We start from the raw sequence: 7511 nt of genomic DNA on the forward strand, positions 1-7511 counted from the left end.
ATGCGTACCGCTTGCGTCCAGTTCGTCCGGTATTTGTTACATATTTCAGTATAATCCACACGGGAAAAGTAGCCATTTTTACCCAGACTTGTACTCATATTTGCGTCTACCAATCGCGACGATCTTGCTTCCCCCCCCCCCCCCCACCGGGCACCGATGCCGCATTTTACCCTCAAAACACCGCCAGCCCTGGTGCCAGAGGGCAACTCGTCGATTGATGATGTTATCAGTTGTGTTTTCCCTTGTTTGCTCATATTTCCATACATTATGCTAATTCCTGGCGATCGATATCCCCTGCGTCAATCGCGGCGCTCGGGGTGATTATGGCGAGCACAATTGTGGCGCACGCCGCAATCGGTACAGCTTTTCTCACCATCAGCGGGCATCAGGAGATAGCATCTAAATCGGCCTCCGGGTAATAGAGACGTACGGAGGTGGTGGAGCCGGCCCCCGGGCTCGGCTGCCGCCCCCGGGACCGACAGTGAGGCCCGCTGAGATCACGGCGGGAAGCGCGGATGGGAGTGGGGGAGGCCGGAGGGGGCAAAGGGAATTTATGGATTCTGTAATGATTATGCGTCGAGTTGGGAAAACTGTGTGATGGTGAGTGGATGTTTTCGTTAAGACTTAAATGCTCAGAATCAAAATCTTGCGTATCCTATCTCATCTCATCTCATATATTTCACACATTCATTGAAAACAGTCAGTTTCACCTCGATTGGCGCAAAAGTGCCGGAGTACTTAACTCGGGGTGCCTCTCGAGTCCGTACAGTCGCGCTAGGTGCCGCCCACAGCCTCGCAGCCGCAGTCCGCCACCGAGCAAACCGCTCACAATAGATGTAAAGGTGCCGGCGCCGGGGGCAGCGCTCTGTGACGGCCGGTTTTGTTTTGTTATATGTTTTGTTATCAAGGTGACGTGGCTTGTTGCCCTTCCATTCAACCAGCTCCTGGGGTGCTGGTTAGTTTTTTACGTATAAGACTCCAGTGCATCGCTGTTGATTGAGATTAGAGAGCGGCTGACCTCTTTTTCATTTTTGCATCAACCATCCCCAATTACACCATGCCATGAATTATTGACACATTAGATGGAAGTTAATTATCTGCTTTGTTTATATGGCTTCCCTTCCTGTCACAACCACGTCAAATTAATTATAGGACCACACCCAACCCTCAGACCACATCCGAATCCGAGGGTCCACAGTACCCACATTTTCCGAGACCGCTTCCCTCATTTCAGGAATGTTTTATTTATGACTGACGTGATGACCGGCGATGCAGACATTGACTACATGGGGTAATCAAGAAGGGTAGAGAAATAACCCTCCCTGAACTCTGAAGCACGTCTTCCTTTGGCCGTTTGGCGCTCTCTTACGCCCACATCACATTTTCAGTACAGTTTATAGGCAAAATTTTCTTATCGATCATAATTGACCCCATGGTAGACTGCAGAACCGGAAGAAAGACAATCAGGGGCAGGGCCATCGCGAATCCTACTGTCTTCGGTTCTTCACAGTAAGAAGCTCATCTATTCGCGTTGTCCATGATAATTTGATTGCAGCATTGCTGGATTGTTGCTAATCTAGCAATCAAATTAATTGTACGATACTATTGAAACCAAACTCAAACGCTATACATAGTATTGGAAACCGGCTTAGGCAAGTTGACCGACTGCTCACATCTTAGCTGTATTTGATAGACTTCTGAACGCCCAGCCTCCGGGGTCCAGACTGTAATGCATTGAACCCCTGCATCCCTCCCGCGGCAGTTTGCCGTTTGATCTGCCGCCTCCCAGCGCTGCCGGCGCCCTGATTCTCTCCCCTCCCGACTACTCTCCCCATGGCTCCCTCATCCGGCCGCGCAGGTGCGTGATTCCGCCACCCCAGTCGGCCGTGATAGCGGCGGCGATCGTGGCGCAGCGTGGACAGTGGTGGCGCTATCCTCTGCCACTGAACCAACTGCATAGGAGCAGTTGAGCGGCATAGTATGCTAATTGGGACATTAAGCCGATTTAAAGGCACTCGAGGCGGGGCGCGTGCCTGAATTGGATGGCTCTGAAGAGGTCCTCGAATTGAACGCTCGTGCGCGGGTCGACCGGTGATGAGTGAAGCCCGTCTGAATATACAGAGGATCCGGACGCTGAGCTAGAGCGGATGGATGGTACTTGAGCAGTTACTGTACCGTGAGGACGCCCCCATTTGAATTCGACTCTCAGTGGTAATGCTTCAATCGGATTTAGCATATTCAACGATGGGTGCCATCGATCAATAGTGCTATAGGCGCTATACGTATCTGTTGATGTAAGAACTGGGTAATGCTTATGTCGTTGCAGGCTAACACTTCATTTTATCGAACTTGCGTGATTCGATTTCGCATACCCTGCGTTTTCAATTTCCTCACTTTATGTTATCACTCCCGCATTCGTCTCCTGCACCGGAGCAAATACCCAGTACAGCCTAACATCATCGACTGCACCCCTTGTCCCCCCCCCCCCCCAGTCGGACACATGACCCGTTAGTGTCCGTCCAGCCGCTTGTGCGCCCATCGTGATATAGTGCCCTGCGGTGAAAATGGCATGTTGGTGGTCGCTTCTGGCGGGGTGCGCGCCCATTTTCACCTCGCCGGCCGCCGGCCGCTGGGAGTACCGCCAGCTGAGACCGACGATCGGCCCGTTGCACGCGCTCTGACCGCCCCGTAAGCGGCTTGCGGTTGTTGCAGTGTCGCTGATGCGCCGCGGGCACGCGCCCGCCGGCCAGGTGCCGCAGGCGGGCCGCATCCCCCAATTATACCAATCAAACACAGCCGGTGGGGAGCCCACGGCCGCGGTGCGGGTGTGCCGCCGCCAGCCGACACTAGTCATCAGGACAGGCGGGGGGGGGGGGGGGAGGAGGGCAGGGGTGACGGGATGATCGCGGGATGGGGTGGGACGGGCAGTTTTTATACGCGCCGTGGAAACCACACATCGAACATTGCGGGCATATAATAATACGGGCCCTGTAGTGGTTCTTTACTCTGGCACTGAGAGCGTCTTACTCTGGTAAGACGTCTTACTCTGGTATATTTGACAGTAATCTGGTATTTTTGGCGCTTATTTTGTTCACCCTATGCAGCTTTAGGCATCGTGGAACACATGAAAAGCTGGTTACCCGAGAGGGTTAACATTGCTTCCAAATTCGTCACAGCACATTTGACCCAGTTCACCCTACCTCAGATTTATCCAAATATTTACCAACAGCAGCCCCGTCAAACAAGTGAGAAAAGTGAGTCTCAGTTGTCTCTGTTGACGTGTGACAAACGCGGCGCGACTGGCATATCGGCGCGATAGTGGCGCACCTCTGGGAGCGACGACAGGCGGCGCGCTGCCTACCTCAGTTTATCTCCTCCGAGCTGGGAAAATCGCCCTTCGCGCTGCCCCGGCGTCTGAGGCGCTACCCGGGACCCCGTGGCTCATGCACCGTTATCTGACTTGAGTTCATGTCTGGCGGCGTCCGAGTCTGTCAACATTGACAGCCCGCCAGCGTGACGGGCCGAGCGTGACACCTGGAGCGCCGCTCCTGAGCGATCGCTTCCGGAATAGCTCCCGGGCCGGAGGGACGGCCGGCGGGAGGTATTTACCTACTGATGGGCTCTCAGACTGATGGTCTGGCGCAGGCGATAGACGGGCGTAGCTGAGGGCCGTTCCTTCCACCGACGGTTTTAGTGTAATGCTGCTTTACTTTAGATTTTATCTAAAACAAGCTGCTAACATGTGTAGGTCATCAATTCTTGACAAATATCTTCAACTCGTGCTATTCATGTGAATGGCGGTGGCGGTACTTTTCACAGTGCTACCGTAAAAGAAGTTCAGTATGCGACGCGGTACCTTTTTGCCTCTATTCGTAGTGCGCGAAAATCCCAATATTGGCTCTCATATGAGACAGAGTAAAAGTGTTGTCGCAACTCTGAAGAAAAGTCAAATTGACTGGTTCGGAGCTGCGGCCGGCTGTTCTCTCAGTGCCCATTGTCAGCGCTCAGTAGCGTTCTGTCTGTACACACACAGTAGCTGGTCCGTGGGACAGGCGCGTGGGAGGTGTCACAGGTGCTGTGTCGAGCCTCAGCGCCGCTGAAGATACGCCATGGGCCGGCCCTGGGAAACGGACCAGCCTTGCACCGGTCCGGTCCGCTGACTACCGGCGAGGACAGAGCCGGCGAAACAACATCGGAAAATGCAGGGAGAATCTTTCAGATCGCCAACCTTTGCGATAGCCTACGCAGTCATTCTTAGAAGGGAAGATTATGATATCATCCTTCAGCTCATAGCCATGGCCCGTGGTTCTTCGTTTTACTAAAACATGTGCTGTTTGTGTCGGTTCCGTTTTAATGCGCCTAAAGCATTCACATGAAAATTGTATAGGTTCAGTCTGGTAGACACCGGACACAGCTAGTGCCGTGCCAGATCAGTTCCATTCTGCTTGATTTATGTTTGGAACATGTTTTAAAGTTTTCCGAAAGTTGAGTAGTGGCTTGATTAAAGGGACCCTCCCACCTTAACATTAGTTTTGAGTTGAGATAGCCAAATTGGTGGCCATGGCCTGAAAATACCGGTTTGGGCACTCACAACATCGAAAAATGCTTTAATTCGGAGATATGGAATTTCAAACTTGCAGTTTTCGGATTCTAAGGGGCTAATGCATTGGTATGCCCCCTTAGAATTTGTGACGTCAGCGGAGATCTAACGATTTTAAAATCTTTTACTAAAACGTTTGGTAGCACGCGGTGGTATATGCTGCTTTGCGCGCAACAAATGCCGCACTTTCAAATAAAGTCGCAAGGAACAGCGGAGATCCCAAAAAGTAAACAAAAGTAAAAGTCTAATATCTTGAAAACCGGTGAATATTTTTCGATGAAATTTGGTAGATATTCGTTTTCGCTCTTTCTGAACCGAGCGACATCACTTTCATGCCAATTCATTAACTTTTTTGAAGGTGGGAGGGTCCCTTTAAGTCCAGCAAAAGCTGAGTAAAGGCCGTTAATCTTAAACGCACCCTGACTTCTGCTGAGGAGCTCGGCCTCACGTTCAGTTCAATGGCCGCTCTGCATATTCAGGATGAAATTTTGCCTGTTGGCCGCTGGCCCAAACCTCATGGGAAGGTATATTCCAGTGAGTTCCTATATTTATGACGCAGTACAATGTACAGTCACCAGCACTTGCTACTAATCACCTCGTTTTTGTTCAGTAGTTTGAAGACCGATCAATTCTCAGTCGCGCAAGATACGTTAAACGATCCGTTTGGTCCTCCGATTTTCGAATATCTAACTTGTTTTTGTATATTCGAAGCATTTTGGGATGGAGAGCCAAAAAACCTCTTTTCTGCCCTAAAGTGTGCCCCAAGAAGTCGTAGAACCTAGCCCCGCCTCTGATCCACAGACCACTAGTGCCATCTGTTGTCAGCCGAACAAGCCGCAGAAGTAAACAATGTCACGTGACCTTTGCACACGCTACAATTACTACGCAGCTGTAGTGGGGGGAAGCGGGGCGGAGGCGTGGAGGGGGACGCGATCGGTCGGCTGGGGTCAGGTCGCCGACGTCAGAGGTCATCCGCCGGAGGGTGTTTGAGCGGTTGGGCCGTGTGGGCTGGGGCCTGCGGAGTGGACAGCGCCTGGACCTGTCTGGAAACAAGTCCTACAGCGCTGTGACAGTCGAGAATATTGTGCGGAAAGAGAGAGGGAGAGGGAGAGGGAGAGGGAGAGAGAGAGAGGAGAGAGAGAAAGAGAGAGAAAGAGAGGAGAGAGAGGGAGAGAGAGAAAGAAAGAGATAGAGGGAGAGAGGGAGAGAGCAGGAGAGAGAGAGAGAGAGCGGGCGAGAGCGAGAGAGCGAGAAAGAGAGAGAGAGAGAGGGCGAGAGAGAGCGAGAGAGAGCAAGCGAGAGCGCGAGAGAGAGCGAGAGCGAGAGCGAGAGCGAGAGAGAGAGAGAGAGAGAGAGAGAGAGAGAGAGAGAGAGAGAGAGAGAGAGAGCGAGAGAGAGAGAGAGAGCTAAGAAAGACTGGAGGGAAGGGATATGGACGGAAGGAGAGAAAAGAGAGACAGAAAAGGAAAACCAGAGAGGGTAAAATGAGATAGAGGGCAATGGGTAAATCAGTGAGAGGGAGCGAGAGAGAGAGAGGAAATATTTAGTTGTGTCAGCTTGTTTCACATGTAAAACGTAAATTTGCTTTTCATCATTACAGCTTCGGATTTGAAATTAAATCTTAGCATCCATATGATAAACCCACGTTGACGGGATGCAGTAGCGGCGGAACACCTTCAATTAGGGGGGGGGGGGGGGGCACTGCCGGCTTTTGGTCCTATTATTTCCATGCAACGCTCATAGGGCTAATGTTGAAATGCAAAAATCAAAGGGGGCACGGTGCCCCGGTGCCCTTCCCGTTCCGCCGCCTAAGACGGGGTGGGGACGCTTTTATGGTCGTCGTTGGGAGCTCGGCACTAATGGGGTCTGGGGATGATGTTGAAGGTTTCGCAAATGTTTCATAAAAGAGATGCTATTTTTGCACAACCTATTTAACATTTTTTACGTTTGCTGTGAAAATGTTAGGCCCAGTTCATTCAAAATCAGGTCCACGACTCCACAGCTTACAACAGGAGCTAGCTAGCATAACAATTAACCCGCGCCGTGTTGGTGGCATGAACTTTCCGTCGAGTGCTGGGGGGGGGGGGGGGGAGGCGGGGGGCGTTTCACGCCCCTCCGTCTAACTCGGCTCCTGGGCCACGTAGCGACACGCGGTAAGCGGCAATCGAAAGAGCGTCAAAAATAAGGAGGAAAACACTCGGTCATTTTAAGGTCCGAGTAAAGGTCAGGTCACCAGGATTCATCAAAGGTCAAATTTTGTTGATTTCAACGATTTTGAACACCCGACGGCTAACTTGGGAACCAATAGAGCTACAGCGCCGCAGAAAAGCGCATTCGATAGCTCTTTTAACGCTCTTTCGCCAACATGTCCTCAAATTTGACCTCAGATCAACGGCTTAGCCCCCAGAGGGCATCGCTCTGATTGACCTCAAATTTGACCTCGGATCAGCGGTGTTTTCACCGCTCTAGCACGTCTCTGTCAAAAGTAAAAAACTGCTGAAGACCTTTTATGTCCTAAAATGACCTCAGAGGCACACACAGAGGTCACAGGTGCGATTTTCCGATTCAGTATGTCATGTTTACCTATGGACCGATGTTTGAGTGGGTGTAGAACGAAATTCATCCAAAAGAGGCGCATTTCAATTTTCTCCCATTGACTTATACCTAATGGAGCAGTCGCAAAATTGACGTGACCTTAGGTCACAGACATACAAAATCCGAGGTATCTATTTTATACACACTATTACCCTAAGGCTGAAAGTTTTAAAGTCCGCTCAGTCGGTGTAGCTACAGCGAGCTTTCGATTTTTTTTCTGAGGTAAGGTCACTTGACGTTACGGTGACCTGACCGTCGCCGTTTTTTTTTTTTAGATATTCGCGAAAAACCTGAGAGGGAAGGGTGTAAAACGCCC

The sequence above is a fragment of the Amphibalanus amphitrite genome, unplaced genomic scaffold, assembly GCF_019059575.1.
Source record: "Amphibalanus amphitrite isolate SeventyFive unplaced genomic scaffold, NRLGWU_Aamphi_draft 000775F_arrow, whole genome shotgun sequence".
In the NCBI taxonomy this organism is placed as follows: Eukaryota; Metazoa; Arthropoda; class Thecostraca; order Balanomorpha; family Balanidae; genus Amphibalanus; species Amphibalanus amphitrite.